General features: G+C 30.7%; 1 pseudogene; it reads left to right on the top strand.

Moving 5' to 3' along the window:
* Positions 1–517: 517 nt before the first annotated feature.
* LOC140038580 (feruloyl CoA ortho-hydroxylase F6H1-3-like) lies at positions 518–1,811 on the top strand (annotated as a pseudogene).
* Positions 1,812–20,843: the final 19,032 nt, after the last annotated feature.

Here is a 20,843-nt window from a genome sequence, read left to right as displayed (position 1 = left end):
AATGTTTTGCTCTCCTAACGTCTGTACAAAGTGTACATCTCATTTTTGCTTTTGCCAACTCAAATGTGGCATAAGAAAATCTCAAATGATGAGTTTTGCTTATTAGATTAGATCATAGAATAAATTGTAAGTCATATAACTGTTGATACGTATTTTGCATTGTAACAATGACTAATATTTTTTAACTTGTGTGTCTCTTAATAGGTCCAAATAGGCTCTTGCAAGTGGAAAAGGAAAAGGTGGAAAAGGAACAGGCACTTTTAGATATTGACGGCTTGGTAAATGCTGTGGTGCTTTTTTTTTTTTTTTTTGAAAATGTCACTTTTTATTGATTTGCAATATAGCTTTACAATGGAGTTATAACTCCAGCTACATTTGGGACTCACCGATGATTAACCATTATACACTATGGATAATTGTTAATAACTAAAACTTGACTATCTACAACTTCTGAAACAATTACTATTCATTTGCAGATAAGCTAGTGACGAGTACCATTCTAACTCCATAAATTCCAATGGCCGATTTGAAAAAGACGGCAATTGCTTTGAATTCAAATAATATCAAAGCACTAATAAACGAAGGTCATGGGGTCAAGGGCCTGTCTGAGATGGACCTTAAAACTCTGCCACAGGTATTCATTCAATCACTTGAAGAACGGTTCAATGTTGACAATAGTTTAGAAAAATACATACCCGTGATCGATATATCAAATTGATATGACCCTAATATTGAGAACATGGTGTGTGATGCATCTGAGGATGGAGATTGATCTGACTTGTTAATCATGGGATTTCTACTGAGGTACTTTCAAATTTAAGGAATGCAGCTCGTGAATTCTTTGAATTGCCACTAACTGAAAAATTGAAATATATCATAAACAACTCTCCAAGCAAAAACGTTTCTCTTCGAACAAGCTTTCTCCTAGAAATTAAGAAGATTCATGAGTGGCATGACAAACTTACATTTACGTATGTTTCTGATGAAGGGGCCTTGGGGCTTTGGCCTCCAATTTGCAGGTATTATACATAGAATGGAAACTTTTCTTATATACTTTGCCTCTTTGCCTCTCATGATATTGGATTCTTGAACTTACTCATTTGGATTCCATTACTTCAAAAAAGTAAATTTCTAAATGATTTTTCATATAGATTTTACAATCACAATTTGGCAGTATATTATTATATATTGCCCTAATAATTCTTATATAAAGATGTCCTTTTTGTTGGGCTTCCAGAAAAAAGTGTTGGAATATGTAAAATCATGCGAAGTACTTGTTAAAAAGCTACTAAAAATCCTCTTGAAGCGGTTGAATGTGAAAGAGATTGAAGAAACAAAACACTCAGTGCTTATGGGTACAAAAGGAGTCAATTTAAATTATTATCCGAAATGTTCCCAACCTGAGCTTGCTATTGGCATAGGCCGTCACTCCGACTCATCACTGTCACTATACTTTCTCAAGGTGTGATAGGAGGTTTTTGGGTTCGGAAATCAGAAAGTGATCCGTGGATACATGTCGCTCCAATAAATGGAGCTTTATGATAAATGTTGGTGATGCTCTAGAAATCATGAGCAATGGCCGCTACAAGAGTATCGAGCATTTTGTGACTGTTAGTAAAAATCACAATAGGATTTCAATGCCATTTTTTGTAGGTCCAACACCTTGTGCAATTATCGCACCTTTTGAAGAAGTGCTTGAGAGCACCGGAGAAAAACTACTTTATAAAGAGTGTCTCTACTCGGAGTATGCAGCACATTTTTACTCAAAGGCTCATCGTGGAAAAGACAAGATTCAATTTGTCCTGATATGAGATTCTATAATTTGATGTTATAGTGTTATAGGATGTTCGCATCCCATATTGAAAAATAAATTATGTAATTTATATTCCAAAAGCACAAGGACTGTGAATTCAAGAGTTTGATAATACTAATGATTTTTAATAGTAACAATAACGAAGCAAACCTCTCAATTTGAAGCACGACCAACTTGTAGGTGAAAAATAATAGAATCAAGTTCTTGCCAAACAAACCACACCAAAAAAACACACACACACACACACACATGCACACACAAAATACTCATTCCGAGTACCAAAATTTTACTTATCTAAGCAACCCAAAGAGTCTAAAAAACCAAAATTACCAAAAATTACCAAAAATAGAATATGAAATCACAGGAAAACATTAACTTTTGTTCTATCAATACTGATAATTAGAATTCTTGGGAGAGCCAATACTAATGTGATGATTATATTCACGGGCAATGGTTTCTTCCCACTGATTATAAGAATATTGTGTTAGTTCATGCTGGTGATCCTCTCAATTCTCATGGTGCGTAGTTTGCTGATTCCCCCAATAACTATTATGGGCAGACTCTTCTGGAGCCTTTTGCTTCTCCTCTTCCTCCTTAGTTTCACTATCCAGCTTGACCAACTGCAATATCCATCCCCTGGTCATCGTAAACATGTTTATTCTCATCATAGTCTGCCTCCCATTTCACCTCTTCTCATCAGACTCCGAATCCTATTCCAAGACTGAATCCTCCTTCTTTCTGCTGTACTTTTCATACTGCCTCGTACTGGGGTCATAGTATGGACTAGTAATCCGTTCGTATGGTTCATCGTTTGGATGGATTCCAGACGAGGAAGTAAAAGTTTTCTTCACCCCTGACTTCTATTCTTTGACGACATTGTCATGTACAAAAGATTCAATTTACCAAGATTTCTCGGCAAGAGAAGAAAAGAAGCAGCAATGCTCAGATAATAAGTTTAAAGAAACAAAGACGTTACAATGTCGAACCACAGTACACAGTGTTGCCATTTCATTCCATGTTCCCAATTTCGTATAGTCACTGTAACACCGGATATGGAAATTTCTTGCAACTTAATTTTTAGTAACAATCAAATATGGAAGCTGAAGCTTAAAAATGTTGTACCAAAGGTTTCTATAAACGAGTCTTACCTAGTTTTACGTCAAATGACTCTGACCCAACCGTGACATAGGAAAAAAATACGGTATTTACTGACTCCAATGATAAGTGACTAATTTACGCTATATTTGAATGATATTTTATGTTATTTTTAGTCACTTTGGCTATATTATTGGAAGAAAATGGATTATTTTGGCTATAATTAGTTTAAAATACTTCTAAGTGTTTAAATGAGATTTTTATCACTTTTTACTTGCATTTTGTCCATAATTTGTGTAGGAGTTGGAAATATACTTCATTTGGATGAAAAGGAAGTTGATAGTTTTGACATATTTTTGTATTTCGGCTATAAATTGAGCTACAATAATCAGATTGAGATTATTCTTGAACTATTTTGAAGCTAAGAGATAGATCTACAATTCATATGAAGATATCAAAATCCAGTTTGAAGGTTTTCTAGGTCAAAAAGCTAAATTACAATAGCTAATCTTCTATGGTCAAAGCTGAGACAAGGCATTGAGCAGTGAAGGGGGTTTCAGTCATTTCTTAGACTACAAAAAGCCAAAAGAGGTGATTCTTGATGTATTGGAAAGCTAACTCAAAAAACTACAAGTTTTATGTTTTGATAAAGAGTTAATTCAGCTTTTATCATCAACAAAAGTTCAGTTGAAATTGAGGCAAAATTGGAGCAATATTGAAGATTGAACAGAAATTGGGAAGAATAGCAGGGGAGTAATTAGGCCAACAATCCGACTGGATTCTGGCCGGATTTGTGGCCGGATTATGGTCAGAAAAGGCTACTCTCCACTTGCACAACTTGTTTCCTCCTCCAATAATTCACAGCTATTAAGGGACATGTGACAATAACTTTACAGCTGTAAAAGTGATGTTTAAAGCCTCATTTTTTGACTAAATCATCTATAAATAGCCATGGACTTGCAAGGATAGTGAGAGCTTGGAGAGTGCAAGAAATATCACAAAAATGTAGTTCTTACATTTTCTTAATGTTAGGTTAGTATAGTGTAGGATAGTTTAGCTAGTTAGTTCATCCTTCTTGTTTATTAACTAGATGAAGAAGATGTTGGAGGATGAAGAAGGCAAGGAGATGAACTCATGTGACAAGGGTTACATTCCTTTCCAACTCTTTATGTTTTGTACTTGATTCCAAATTTAGTTAATATACAAGTCTTGGATTCTATGTTTATTATGTGTCTTTCAAAGTTTATGCCTTGGGTTTGGTTGAACTTTCTATGATTATTAATGTTTATTATTTGGCTATTTATTTCTATTATTTTGAGCAAGTTATTTAGCACTTTTGCTCTTTAAATCATAATTAATTTGGTACCATTAATTGTGATTATCTAAAGGTGTTGTTTCTTCAATGAAAATTGAGATTTAACACTAGTTCAAGAAGTGCTAAATCTAGGGAGTACACTCACGAGAGTAGATGTGCACCTATGTGGTTTTAGTGATTCATTTCATGTAATTTCATAGAAGAAATAAACTTGTAACTAATTCATAACCACGAGATAGGTATGGATTAGTTATAAATATAATTGATTTACTACGAAAGCAGATTTCACATACATAAGGAAATTACGCCATAACTAACCAAGATAGTAGTACTTAATGATTTAAAAATAGCACTTGCATGAGTAATTAGGAATGCCATAACCTAAGGAGTTTTCATTTTTTATTTTCTTGCATAAGTTTAGTATAGTTTTATTTCTTTTAAGTCATTGATCGTCTAAATAATAGAGAAATTTTACTAGTGCCGGTAATTGTCCAATCTTTCTTATGGGATCGACCCAATATATGCCCTAAACTACTAGTTGACCTGTATACTTGCAGTCAAAATGGGTATAAATTAGATTTAAACTTGTACTTATGTCAAAATCCCATCAAGTTTTGACGCCGTTGCGGGGAAGATTAGTGGCAATATCGGTGTGAAGAGCAACTTTATTAGTTTGGACATTTTATTAGTTTTCTAACGTGTTAATTGAGTCTAGTTTGTTGTGTTTGTCTTGAATTTTATTTTATTTTTATGTTTTATGTGTGTATGTGTTTTATTACCTATTTTTCTTACTAATTTTGTTTTTAAATGGTTTAAAAGCAATTTTATGAGGAGGGTAGGCCAATTTGGAGGACAATGCATGAGAAATAGAAGATCGACAATGAATGGTTACTACGTGCAAAGCTCCTTGAATAGAGGTAACCAAAAAATTATCAAAGGTATGTCATTTGAAAATGATTTAAAGTGCTTAAAGGCAAAATTTGATGTTATTATGTTACAAGTTCAAATGGACAACATTAAGCATGAGATTGAGCAAAAGAGGAATGTTAATACTTTTAATTCTTATCATATAATTTGTGACTTGTGTGGAGGTTATCATGCTACTCATACATGTAGACAAGCACAAAATGTGGATTATTATGATGAATTTGGGCATTGCAATCCTTATCTTGATCAATATGGTCCTAATTGGGGCAATTCTTATGCTTATGGTTGGAATAATCGATGTACTTTAGTGATTCTCCATGTTTTTATGATTACTCCCCTGAATGTGTTCAATTTGAATCAAAATCATTTTGAAAATTGGCAATAGAAAAGTTAGCTAATGCACCTCTACCTTGGGAATTAGAAAGTGAACCATTAGCTAATGATTCTAATGCATCTTGGGAGCTAGTTGTAGAAAATTCTTCTAATCAATTTGATTTAACTATAGAAAAGCTAGCTAATGCAACTTCTGATTGTTTTGATAGGGTTGAGGAAAGATTAGATGAATTAACTGCTACTTTTGTAGAATACAAGAACAATTATATGTATTGTGTGAAGTTATTTCTTCTAATAATATGCAAAATGACCTTATTATGAATTGTGGGAATGTTGTATGTGACAATGGATTAAATTATGATCAAAACGATGAATTTAATTTGAGTTTCAATGAAAAAATGTCCATTTCACATGATAGTATCGTTGGAGCTAACATGGAACCTCAAGAGGTGAGCCTTAACGACTCATTGATAACCCCTCTTGAGGAATGTGTTGAAGGTGTAAGTTCTAAAGGTATTATTGCCCAAGAAACTCTCATGACATCTCCTTTGGTGAGTACTCAAGTGATGTACATCCAAGGTAATATCTATGACTCACTTGAATTAGGTAAGTTACTTCCACCTCTCATATCATTAGAACACGTGGCTCTAGTTGTTAAGCTACCTTTTAATGATCCACCACGTCCTTTAATGGTGGATTATTCATTAACTAAATCTCCTAAAAAAAATAAGGTGCTATAGTCAAGCTAATGACTCTAAAGAAGTGCTTGTTGGGAAGCAACCCAACGATTTTGTGTTTTTAGTAGATTTTAGTTGTTTAACTAATGTTTTTGTGTGTTTTATAGATGGCAATGACAAGGGTTCATGCAATTTGTTTCAAATGCGAAAGAACGTAGAAGGAAACAAAAAGGAAGTTTTCATATTCATTTGATGCATTTAAAGTGCTTTATGCTAAAGTTAAATTGATGTATGATTTCAAGCATTTGGTTAAGAAAAGCACATTTTTATGGTTTAAAGTAAATTTTTATTGAAGAACATGAAAATAGTTGAAAATCAGATGAGTGCGGAAACTTGATCAAGCAAAAAAACTAGAGGAAAAATTGCAGAAAACAGATTCTTCTGTAGCAATCCAGCCACAAATCCGGCCAGTTTCTGGCCAGATATGCACAAAACAGAAAATTTTTTGCTCTTATCGGCCGGATTCTGGCTAGAAACGTGCACACTTTTCTTCTTTCTTTCTCCTTCAACCTTCACACACAGTCACACCTAAAACACATACTACTCACTAAAATCACTCTTTTCACCATTCAATCTTTAAACCAACTTCACCAAAACACTTCCCTGTACCTCTAGAGATGATTTCATAGATTAAACTTCAACAAAAACAAACTTTAATACGGATTTGAGTTTGACAAGAACAAGGGTTTCAAATTTTTGAACTCTCCATTTGAGGTCGAATTGGAGTGAGATTTTTGGGGTTTTTTCACCATTTGCATCTATAATCATCAACCAACAAGTTTGAGGTAACAAATCTTCACCAAATATTGTCATTTAAATCTTGCCATGTTTCACTTTTTTTTCTAATTTTTGGATAATTTCAAATTTCTTCATTTTAAGAAGTTTGGTGATTTACATTGTGCTTATTGAGGTTATTGATGATTATTGGTGATATTTAACTCATGGGTTTGTGATAGTTTGGTGAATTTAGCAATTTTTAGCTAATTTTGAGGATTAATATGACTTGATAATTATTAGCTAAATTCTTGAGTTAATTGGATTAAAGAAATTTTTATGAGAAAAATGGATTGTTCTAGGGTATTTACATGCTAAGTTTAGGTTTAATTTGCTTATCTCTTGATTTTTGGCATAATTATTCTAGAATTTTGGTGAAAGGAGAATTAATGACCTTTTTAAGGCTAAAACTCATGGTTAAGGTGTTATTTAGCATTTAATTATACTTATTTAAGTCCTTAAGTTGGGAGTGAGTTATATGATTGTTTAATTGCTTTCTCTAATTATTTGGACATTATATGCTTAATGTCGCACCCATTTTTTAAAAAATAAAAAAATAACAGCTTTTATAAAAATGATTTTTGGTTTATTTTGAGTTAAGATGAGTTTTTGATTAGAAAATAAATAAAGAGAAATCGGCCTAAATAAGACTTAAAAAGTGTGACGATTTTGACCCAAAAATAGTAGTTTAAAAAGGATTTTTAATGAAAAATAGGAGTCGCCACTTGGTATTGAATTAAGGTGTATCAAATCACCTAAAATGAATTTTAAATGAAATGTAGAGAAAACCTTTTTTAAACGACTCCAAATCTACGCAAATCAAAGAAAAAGATTCGAGAGTCACGGTTGAAGAAAGGAAAGACAAGGATAAAATCCAACACACCCTTTCAACCTAACCAAGGTTAGTTGTGTGATTGAGTCAAAAAATTTTTTATTTTAACATAAAAATTTATCACATTTGGATGTCACTATATGAATACAAACCTAAATCTAATGTATATCGGAATGGTCAATATGTCTCTTCAAAACTTGATTGGTGCAAATCGCATTAATTGCGACGCCCAACAATGATTCTTTAAATATGTTACGAATATGCAACTTATGAGACTTGAAAAAAAGAAAGAAAATAATATACAAGACCTAAGGGAATGCATCATAATGGGTGCAGGGAACTAAGATTCATGACTCTATTTTTCCTTTTATAGAGAGAATACGAGCGTGCTAAGGCTAGAAAGCCATACTCGGTCATATCCCATATTTGAAGGGTATTTTCTATCTAATCAAGCAAATGATCTAACCTAGTTCTAATTCTCTTAAATGAAATGCAACTCTAATGTCATGTTTCACATATAGGGGTAAGGAATATACATATAGGGGAAATATGGGATAAGTGATATACATATAAGGGAAATGTCATGCAAAAATGGAAAAAATCTAAAAAATAGAAAATATGCATGAAAATGTAGTGATTGTCACACAAATATGATCTAGCGCGTGGATGGTTCCTAAAAGTCTAGCATTGGACGCCCATATCTATAACTTCTCACTAGCGTTGGACTACTAAGAAATCGAAAAAAAATGGCCACAACTAGTGTTGAACTAGTGTGGAGTCGGGAAAAGAGCCACAACTAGCGTTGGACTAGTGTGGTGACGTTATGCACCTATTATAATAAGATAAAACATAATAAAGCAAATAAACACATAAATCACATATAACACATAGCACATAAGCATGATATCTAGATGCAAAGTTCTAAGAAAGCAAGTAACACATAAACACATAAGCATGCAAAACACTCAAAACAAATAAGAGCAAATAAAAACTTAACTATTACATTTGAAGGCCCTAACCACAATCTAAAGGGGGGAAAGAATAAAATAACTAAAATAAATACCTAACTATTACATATTCTATCTAAATACATGTCTTGAATCCTCTAACTATTACAATTTGGCATTTAATTGCCTAAAAAATTAAATTAAAATAAATATACAAAATTAAAAACAAATAAAGCGAATAAATAAATGAAACACAATCAATAAATAAAGAAAACATTCAAAAAACATTCAATTATACACATAAATCACATAGGAACACATAGGATCAAGTAATATCAAAACTAAATGTGTAGAGTGTACCTCTCTTGAATTACTGACCTAATGAAATGAAAATTTTCTTATTTACCCTCAAAAAAAAAAAGTCAAGGCACCACTTTAAGTAACAAATAATCATAAGAGATGGAAATAACCATGAAATTGAACAATTAAAGCAAGCAATCTAGATTCAAAAATTTTAAACAAGTGGGGACTTAATTGAAAAAATTAAGAAAGTTTAGGGATTAATTTGTAATTATCATAAAGATTAGGGGCCAAAATTGAAAAAATAAAGTTTAGGAACCTATTTATAATTAAATTAAGGACCTAATTGAAAGAAATTAAAAGTTTTTAGGGCTCTAGTATAATTATTCAAAAGGTCAGGGACTTTTATGAACATTTTGTGACCAGATTCTTAGCCAAACAGGCCATTGGGCCGTTTTATTAATTTTTTGGGCTAAAATCCCCTTTTGGCCTCTTCGGAAATCCAAGTAAATATGCACGCAAGCCCTCATTTTTCAGCAAACAAAATCCAACCAAATAAATGGGGTTTAATCTGCCAAGCCCATGCTCAAGCCCATAAAAGGTAAGCCAAAGTCCACTTCTAAAACCCAAGCAAAATAAACCAGATTTTTATACCAAACAAACCTCAATCCAACCCTCCAACTATTTTTATTAAATCCAATTAGATAAGATTCTACTAAAATTTATTAAAGACTGATTATACCCTAAATCCTAGAAATAATTTACTTAAAAACGCATTTAAACATGGAAAATAGGATCAGAACTCAATAGGGGCATAAATGGTTCGATTGTAAAAGTTTTTGGGCCATAATGGAAATATCTAAAACATCAGGGGGCAAAACACAAATTTTAAAGGTTTCCATGCATCTTGTTTGTAGCTTTCTGCAACTCCAAAGGGCGCTTATGCAAACCCAGAAAGATTTCTTTTACCTAGAAAAGCAAAACCCATTGATTTATTCAACAAAACTCAACACCAAGACTTCAAACTCGTTTCTTAATAAAATCCAATGACAAAACACTCCCTCAGCAAGATTAAAGCAACAGAGAAGAACCAAAAACATATAAAAACAGCAAGAAAATGCCATCAACCGCAGCGACAAAAATGCAAGAGGATAACCCAACAACGAATAAAGGTGGAAGGAATTAAGACGTGAGTTCAAGAAGATACCTGAAGAAGCTTTTTGGATCGAAATTAGGATAGGAATCGACGTGAAATAGGTGCTGGGGTTGCTTCGTTGCGGCTTCGAACCCGCACCAGTGAAACGAAGCAGCGAGATTTGGGGTTGAATTCGGGAGCCCTCTCAATATTATTTGCAAAAGTAATCTAAACAAAACTCCTTCTCCTAACTACCTAGTGTTCGCAGAAACAGAAATCTACCCGAATCAAGCAAAAATGAAAGAGATAAATTCGTCCCAAATGGGCTGAAAGACAGCCCTTTTTGCCAAAATTTTCTGTAAATTCTCTCTTTTTCTCCCTCTCTTTTCTCTCCTTTCTTTCTTTCTTGAGGGAAATCATTTAAAAAAAAAGAAAAGAGAGAAAAAATTAGAAAGAAAGAAAAGGAAACAGAAAAGAAAAGAAAAGAAAAGAAATAAAAATAAAAATAAAATAAACAAAAATATGAATAAAATAAAATGAAATTTTGGTGTCTACAGCTTGCCCCTTTTTGTCTGGATTTCAAAGAAATTTGAGACAAAGACATAGACACCAAATTATTTATCTGTTAGCTCTGATCATGATAGAAATGACTAGTGAAACCTAAACCTAAAAAAGAAAAGGGTTAGGGGGATAGAACCTAAGCCCAACAGAATAAAACGGTCAGTGGAATAAAATCCAAACTTGCCAGGTTGGTGGGATAAAATTCAAGACTAACAGAATAAAATGGTCAGTGGGATAAAATCCAAACCTGCCGAGATTGATTGGATACAACCCAAATCCAACAAGATAAAACGGTCAGTGGAATAAAACACAAGCCTGCCGAGGTTGGTGGGATACAACTTAAGCCCAACAAGATAAAAACGGTCAGTGGAATAAAACCCAAACCTGCCGAGATTGGTGGGATTAAATCCAAACTCAACAAGATAAAATGGTTATTGGGATAAAACCCAAGCCTGCCGAGGTTGGGTTTGGGTTGATACAACCTAAGTCCAACAAGATAAAACAGTCAGTGGGATAAAATTCAAGTCTGCCGAAATTGATGAGATACAATCCAACAAGATAAAAAAAAAAAGGTCAGTGGGATACAATCGAAACCTGCCGAGGTAGGAAGACACGTTAGTAGGATAAATCCGATATAACAGTAATACAAAAACATGGTACACGTTAGTGAGAAAAACTCGATGTCAACGGTGACAGAAAAAACACGTTAGTAAAATAAACTCGATGCTAACGTATATAGAAGCCACGTTAGTGGGTTGGACCCGATGCTAACAGTGATAGAAAAATACGGCACATGTTAGTGAGAAAAACTAGATGCTAACGGTGATAGAAAAATATATTAGTGAGATAAACTCGATGCTAACGGACATAGAAGCCACGTTAGTGGGTTGGACCCAATGCTAACGGTAATAGAAGCCACGTTAGTGGGTTAAATCCGATGCTAACGGTGATAGAAAAAAAGGGCACATGTCAGTGAGAAAAACTCGATGCTAACGGTGAAAGAAAAAACACGTTAGTGAGATAAACTCAATGCTAACGGATATAGAAGCCACATTAGTGGATTGGACCCGATGCTAACGCACGTTAGTGGGTTAAAACCGAGGCTAACGATTATAGAAGCCACATTATTGCATGAAAAAAAATCTTGAATATTTACCTGAAAAATCTTCTAAAAAATTGCCCCAGTTTGAATCAATTTTTATGCAATCAATCATTTGCTTTGCATTGTGGCATTGTTGCTCCTTCTTAAGGCCTTGATTTGCACCTCCTCTTCTATTTGAATCCTGAATGTTTAGTTGTTGGGCGACAATCCCTGACTTCATTACAAAAATAATTTTTCCTATTTTTGCCATGTGAAACAATCAAAATAATGCCACCACCATTCGATACGTCTGACTTTCGAGAAACGGGTAAACATGAGTATTTTGATATTTTTTCCTCGATGCTGCAAAACCAGACCTTGCACCGTAAATTGTATCCCGGTTGCCTTAGCTTCCAATGCTAACATAACATAAAAACTTATACATATGCACCTTTCGATAAATCGAGGAAACTGTCATTTGATAAAATCCAATGAGATAAATGAAACTATGCAACACCCAAAGAATTTTTATACAAAAATGTCAAAAACCAAAGTAATGCAAAAAAATAACCATCGACTTGTATTGAAAGAAAAAGACTTACTCTATTATTTAGACTAATAATCAATTTAAGAAAGAGACGTTATAATTACTACTACCTAACTAGTCTTAACTAGATATTTGCAAGGTAATAATGGAAAAAATTGACTAAATACTTGAGTCTAGGGATACAGATTCCACTTATGGCATAAAAGATACAAACAATTGGATTTACCTCTTGTTACAACTCTTGTTTAATTAGGGATTCATTTCCAATATTATCAAAGTAGCCATAAGTTTCATCTGCTCCCTAGATTTAGGAACTTAGCTACTCATATGATAAATAACATGAAAGAACATAACTTCATTGTATAAACACATATTGAATCATAAATAAAAAGATAGATAAAGAAAGTTTAACCAAAATTAGTGAAGAAGCTCCCAATGATCTTCTATTTCTTCAACAAAATGAGTTGTACAATGAAGTCTCTAATTGTTCTCACAAAAGGTCTAGTTAGAGAGAACAAGAAAAGACTCACTACTAAGCTCTAATGCTAAAATCTGATCATAACTCCTCTAAAATATCATATTCTCTTTTTCTAATGATTCTTACATCCCTTGTGTTAAGAAAGTCAAAAAGTGGTTTTTGGAGAAGATATAAAGCTCCTTTTCTCTTCCAAAATGTCCCTTGAACATGTGCAGCCGAAATTATTATCTAGAGTAGAGTTGGAAAGTAGTGTGAAAACAAATCAAGTTGATAACCTAGTTGCAGAAATCAAGAGAGAATACCCGACCTTGGAATACGCGATTTCAGCTCGCGTATGCAAGGGTTGCGTATTCACTTCTGTAAATTTGGCATCAGTTCAATTGCTATTTTCTCAATGATAGAGGCCGAACTAGCTCTTATATAAAACATGAAAGTTATAAGCCTTTGAATTAACTTTCCAATGCTTCGAGAATAATCTAATTTGAAGCTCTGTGATCCAAGAAATGACCATAATACCCTCAACTAGTCAGAGCTCTATTTCAGCTTTCGACCATGCACATGCACTTCTTTATTTCGACTTTTTGACAAGGAAAACGACTGAACTAGATTTCGATGTCTCATACCAAATGTAGATCTATTTCTTAGCTTCAAAATACATAAGAATCACTTCAATCCGATACTTGTAACTGAAGATATAGCCAAAATACCACAAGGTGTCAAAACCGTCTTCACTTGCATTTCTTCCTTGGAATGTTTTGCACTTCGTGTCTTCTTTAAATCACTTCAATTCATCAATAATCATCCAATTCTCTTCTCAATTCATGCCATTTAATGACTGAGTCATTAAACCTACAAAAACATGAAGTTTTCACCATTAAAATCCATAGAAATACAATTTTTATCACTTAAACCACAAAATGTATATTTTTACTAAAATCTAGTTAAACTACTTTATCTATATGCCTCCCTAATCTACCTATTTATTAGTTGAGACATTCTAGAAGTTTTCTAATACTAACAGTACGGTATGTATTTTATAATTTTTTAATGCTCTAAAAATTTTAAACTCATCACTTAACCTTCTGCAATACTAAACATGTTATGCTATATAAGGCTAACATGTCCGATTTTTTTATAATTCCACCATCTAAATTCTAATCCAATAATTTTCATTATCTAATTTGCTTTCATATTCAACAAACCAATTAAACTCTACCGAAGCTCAAGCTTAAAAATGTTAGAGATGATAAAACAAACAAGTACAGTTCTCTGATCAAAAAATACGACCTAAATATGCTGGGAAAATATGATAAACTTCTCATTTTAGTTGGAGCAAAAAAGGACAAACAAAACACAGGAGAACCAATACGGGGGTGCAATATGTGACCTTACACCTGCGTATTGACCTTGAGTATTCTTAAGGCAGCTATGCAACTTGCATAGCCAGTTGCTCAATTTTTACGCAAATTTTCCAACTCATTTACATATCAATTTTGGGCTAGTTTCTGTGAAAGTGACATTGGAAACTTCAAGAAGCATCCTTTAGTGATTTCAAGACACAAGTTGCACAACATTAACAAATTGATAAGAGTATATTTTACGTGTGTTTTTAGTGTATTTTATTGATTAGTTTTGATGTGTTTTATTTAGTTTTATAGCTAATTAACTAGGGGTTCGTTTGGATTAGCTGTTTTTGGGGTTGTTTTTCAAAAACAGCACTGTAGCATTTCGTTTTTCAAATACAAGTTCGTTTGGATTAGTTGTTTTTGGGGTTGTTTTTCAAAAATTATATAAAAAGCTTTTACTGTAGATGTTTTATGGATTATTTTTAGATGTATTTTTAAAACATATTTTCGAGTATTTTATAATTTATAATTTTTATATTTTTATAACAATATATAATTATACATTTATAAATATTTATAAATAAATAAATTTATATAAAAATATATAAATGTATTATATTATATATAATACATAATATAAATATATTTATAAATGCATAAATTATAAATGAATATTATATAAATGTATAAATTATAAATTATAAATTTTATATTTTTATATTTATATACATTTATGCATTTATAAAACATTTATTAATATTTATAAATAAATATATTTAAATATTTATAAATAAATATATTTGTACTTTTATAAATAAATATATTCATATATTTATATATAAATGTATTATATTATATATAATACATAATATAAATATATTTATAAATGTTTAAATGTATATTACTATAAATATATAAATTATAAATGAATATTATATAAATGTATATTATAATTTATAATTTTTATGTTTTTATATTTATATACATTTATGCATTTATAATACAATTATAAATATTTATAAATAAATATATTTATATATTGATGAATAAATATATTTATATATTATTCTAAATAAGTAAGTGTATTATATTTATAAATAAATTTATATATTATATATAAATAAATAAGTGTATTATATTTATTTATTTATTATATATTATATTTATAAATAAATATATAAATGTATTATAAGTGTATTATATTATATATAATACATAATATAAATATATTTGTAAATGTATAAATGTATATTATTATAAATGTGTATAAATTATAAATGAATATTATATAAATGTATATTATAATTTATAATTTATAATTTTTATGTTTTTATATTTATATACATTTATGCATTTATAATACAATTATAAATATTTATAAATAAATATATTTATATATTATGTATAAATAAATAAGTATATTATATTTATAAATAAATTTATATATTATATATAAATAAATAAGTGTATTATATTTATTTATTATATATTATATTTATAAATAAATATATAAATGTATTATAAGTGTATTATATTATATATAATACATAATATAAATATATTTATAAATATATAAATGTATATTATTATAAATGTGTATAAATTATAAATGAATATTATATAAATGTATAAATTAATATATTATAAATATATATTAATACTATGTATAAATGTATTAATGTAATAAATATAAATGTATACATTTATTAATATTATGTATAAATGTGTAATTAATATTATGTATATTAATATAAATGTATAAATGTATTATATTATATATAATACATAATTTAAATGTATATTATAAATATGCATAAATATATATATTATGTTTAAATGTACATTTATATAAATGTTCAATATATATAATATATATTATGTATATATTAAATATATATAATATATAACATTTATATAAATGTATAATAACATATTTATAATATATATAATTTATATAATATATAATATTTATATAAATATATAAAAATATATTTTATATAAAGTAAAATATTTATAATATGTATAAATAAATATATTTAAATTAATATAATATATATATCCTATACATAATTGAAATATATAAATTGAAATAAACATATTAAATATGTATTTGGAGTTGTTTTTGATATATTGTTTGGATATTGATGTTTTTGGAGTTGTTTTTGAAATACACATTTACTGTAGCATTTGGATTGTGAAAAACAGTTTTTCAAAAACAGGCCCAAAAACAAGAATCCAAACGGACCCTACGATTTTTATTACTCGATAGGAAACGTTAAAGTAAAGAATTTTTTAATTAGTTTTTTTAACTAAGTTAGTTAAACCTTGCTAAACTAACAGATAAACAAGCTTTTAATAAGTTAGTTTAACCACAATTTTTTCCTATCATATTTAAGCATTTCAATTAAACCAATAGATAAGTATTAGATAACATTAATTAAACTTGTTAAAGAATAAATGATTCAAAAATCTTGGAAAATAATAGATGTCATATTATTAAAAATCTTCTAGAACATATCCATTGGTAAATAATATATAGCATAGATTACCGTACTTAGACAAATCCGATTCACTTATCTTATCTACTAGCTATAGTATCGGCCCAACAAGACTGGCTGAATTTCTTAAGCTAATAAACTTAACTAAACGATGGACTTAAACTAGCCAACTAATGACTCAAATCAAAACAAACGAATTAAAGACAGCGAGCCATCCTTGATCTGCCAAGCTTGATCCACAGTCTAGTCCAACTCCTTGACAGATCCTTCTTCAACAACTTGAATGAGGTTATACATAGTTGCTTGTTCAAGTTCGATCCCTTCAAGTGACTTGTAAGTTCCAATTTTGTTGAGCAACACAAACCAAAGTTTGAAGTGACTCTTTGAATTTTTTGGCACGAACTCTTGTAACTGGACCAATTGGAACCTTCATTTGATCATCACAAGCTACTTGGACGACCTTGATGTCCGCATCATTTGCAGTTTCAAATTTACACTTAGCTGGTGAGGTGATCTTTTTAGGTCATGGTAAGTGGCCTCTATCTTAAAAAGACGTGGGAAATGAAGCATCAAGCATGGCAGGCCAAGGGACTTTAAGACTCCAAATCTATATCTTCCTTATCCTAGAGCCTTATTCTTACTTAGAAAAACAGTTGATTGTTGCTACAGGAATGAGTACTTCGGAATAAAAAGACAATAATGTCCTATTTATTTTCATGAAGGGAAAAAATAACGAGACAACAATCTACTTTTTTTTTTCCTCGTCTACTATTTTCACAAGAAAAAATAATTAAGGTTTTGGGGAATTTAATGCCTGTGCTCCTTACTTGTCTTTTATATTTATGTGCCAATTCTTTACCTTGCCCGTTTTGTCAATAATACATTGGCAAAATGAACTACAGAAACCAAGAGACAATACAAAACCATGATCATAGGAAAAAATGACTAAATACTAAATACTGCATTTTTCCTAGGTTGTGGTTCATTGATGTAGTAAATTGTCCATAAAATTTACTTTTTTATCTATCAAAACTTACTGTTAATCTAATAAAACTTAGTAATCTAGTTATATAAATTGGTAAGTTTCTGTAATGAAGTAGTAAATCATCCATAAATTTACCTTTTTATTACACAAATTTATCATTTATCTTCCAAAACTTATCATTATTATTCTATTACTCTAATTAAACTGACCAATCTAGTTATATGTAAGCTTTTCAAGTAAAATTTATAAATTTGTGCAATAAAGCAATAAGTTTTAGTCATTCATAAAATTTACCTTTGTGCTACACAAACTTACCCTTCATCTTCCAAAACTTACTATTATTCTAGTCAAACTTACTAATCTAGTTATATGTAAGTTTTTCATAGAAAATGGTAAGTTTTTAAAATTAAGTAGTAAGTTTTTGTCACTCATAAAATTCACAATTTTATTACACAAACTTACTATTTAACTTTCAAAACTTACTATTGGAAAAATTAAAACGTACAATAAGTTTCCTTGTAGAAATTAAAAATTTTGATAAGAATTGAAAACCAAAATGATCAAGTTGGGTTCCTCAAAAATTTTCATAATTAATTATTTTACATTTTCATTTGATTGTAATCCCTAAGATATTTGATTTTTGTCTGAATTCCAAATTAAGATGAGACTTAATAACCAAAAATCAGCCAAACAATTTATTAAGCTAAAGACATGTTTTTGGGAGAGAGAGGAAGGGAGTGTAAGTAATAGATCTCAGATTCAAAACCTCATGCTTACACTTTAAAAAAAAAAAAAAGCACATATTTTTCCTATGTCACGGTTCAGTCAGAGTCATTTGATTAAAAATTAGGAAAGACTCGTTTATAGAAACCTTTGGTACAACATTTTTAAGCTTGAGCTTCCAGATTTGATTGCTACTAAAAATTAAGTTGCACAAAGTTTCCATATCCGGTGTTATAGTTTCTCTGCGAAATTGGGGACATAGAAAGAATTGGCAACACAGTGTACTATAAAATGACCAGTAGTCAGGTTCGAAAGTGTAAGATCTTTGTTTCTTGAAGCTTGTTATCTAAGCATTGCCGCTTCTCTTCTTAGCTTCTTCTGTCAAGAAATCTTGGTAGATTTTAATCTTTAGTACCTGACAATGTCGTCAAAGAAGTCATGGAAGTCACGGGTGAAGAAAACCTTTACTTCCTCGTCCAGAATCCATTCAAAGGATGAACCATTTGAACGGATTACTAGTCCATACTAAGACCCCAGTACGAGGCAGCACGTGGAGTACAGTAGAAAGCAGGATGGCTCCGAGTCTGAATCAGATTCGGAGTCTGATGAGGAGTGGCCGGAGTTGAAGTGGGAGGCAGAATATGACGAGAATGAGCATGTTTACCAAGGCCATGGGAGGGAATATGGCGGTCGAGTCAAGTCGGATAGTGAAACTGAGAAGGAAGAAGAGAAAAAAAAAGGCTCCAGAGGAGTCTGCCTACAATAGTTACTGGGGGAATCAGCAAACTACGTACTATGGGAATTGGGAGGATCATCATCAGCATGGACAAACACAATATTCTTCTTATAGTCAGTGGGAAGACAACTTTGCTCATGAATATGATCAGCACATGAGGATTGGCCCGCCCGAGAATTCTGATTACAAGTATTGATGAACCAAAAGTTAATGTTTTCCTCTGATTCCATGTTTTAGTTTTGGTGCTTTTGGCGCTGCAAAGTTACGAGTTTGTATTTTATTTTCCCAACTAAAATTCCTTTTGAATCTAAATGCCTAAATTTGTTTCTACGAGTAGTGATATTATTGACTATGCCAATAAGGAATGAAAATTCGGTGATTGAGGGTTCTACTCTGAGTTTTGAGGAGCAAAAGAGTCTTTCAAACTTTTGGCTTAAAAGATTTGCAACTGATACCAGGAATAATCAACTAAATTACTCAAATATCTCATTATTAACTAAAAAGGTTGCAAAATTATATAAAATACAAAAAAAAGGAACTTTAGGGTGCGTTTCATAAAAGTGAAGAATCTAAAATCTGAAGTTTGAATTCATTAAATTATTGAATTGTTAAATATTAAATTAAATATATTTGAATGTATATTACATTCATTGATAAGTAAATAGCTTATCACTTATTTTTGGAAACAAGTTCTGCCTAGGAAATTCAGTGCTAAATAATTAATTCAGATGTTTAATTTTTGATTATCAAACGCATCTTAACATATTAAGATTTGAATCCATTAAATTTAAATGATTAATTGGGTTATCAAATAGGACCTTAATAACCCTTTTGGTCAAACGGATGAGCTCTTGCTTGCTTTTATGCTTGGCCTATAAAGGAAGAATGGGGGACTTTGAAATAGATAAATAAAAAATAAAAGAAAGTAACATGCTAGAGATACCTTGTAACAAAATGTTCCAATTTCTTTTTGCTTGTGCAATGCACACCCTCTCAATCTATAAGACTCATACACCAATGAAAAAAAAATTAACTTTTTCGATAAATTAAAATGTTGACTTCATTCAATTGAAAAACCATAATATAATAAATTAAAGAAAATTAATTGCCCGATACTCAAAATTTAAAGGACTATCAATTTTTTTGTGTTCATGTGCATACTTGTGACTTGTTCATAGAATTTCAGTCTACATTCATCGGTTGCCACTAAATAAACTCAAACAACATTTAGTAATTATCAACTGTTTTATTTCAACTCGAATCAAATTCTCCCTTTTTCTTCTTCCTCTCATAATATTCAAAATTTCTTGAATTGAACAAAAAAAGTCAACTCGATAAAAGCAACAAATTACAAATTTCTAGTTGCTTAACAAATTTACCAAACTCTTGAACAAAAAAGAAATAATAATATTAGAACCCAAAAGAAAAAGCTATAAATAACTAATATTTCGTTCAATTAAACTCGTTTGCGTTCCTTACGTTATTGGCTTGTACGATGTGCTTCATGTATTGTACATATGCTGTGTTTAAACTTTAAGCCAATGGATAGCTATTTCTTCTGGCAATGAGGATAGCCTCTGCCTTTTCCCCTGAAGCACCAGCAAACTTATCGTAGCTCAACAAGAAAAGGAGGTGCTACAAAATTTCAGAACTGGTCGGCTACTTTTTTTTTTCTTTCTT

Source organism: Coffea arabica, chromosome 3e (genome assembly GCF_036785885.1).
Source record: "Coffea arabica cultivar ET-39 chromosome 3e, Coffea Arabica ET-39 HiFi, whole genome shotgun sequence".
NCBI classification, from domain to species: Eukaryota; Viridiplantae; Streptophyta; class Magnoliopsida; order Gentianales; family Rubiaceae; genus Coffea; species Coffea arabica.
The sequence above is the reverse complement of the archived record's forward strand: the minus strand, read 5'-3'. Positions and strand labels throughout refer to the sequence as shown.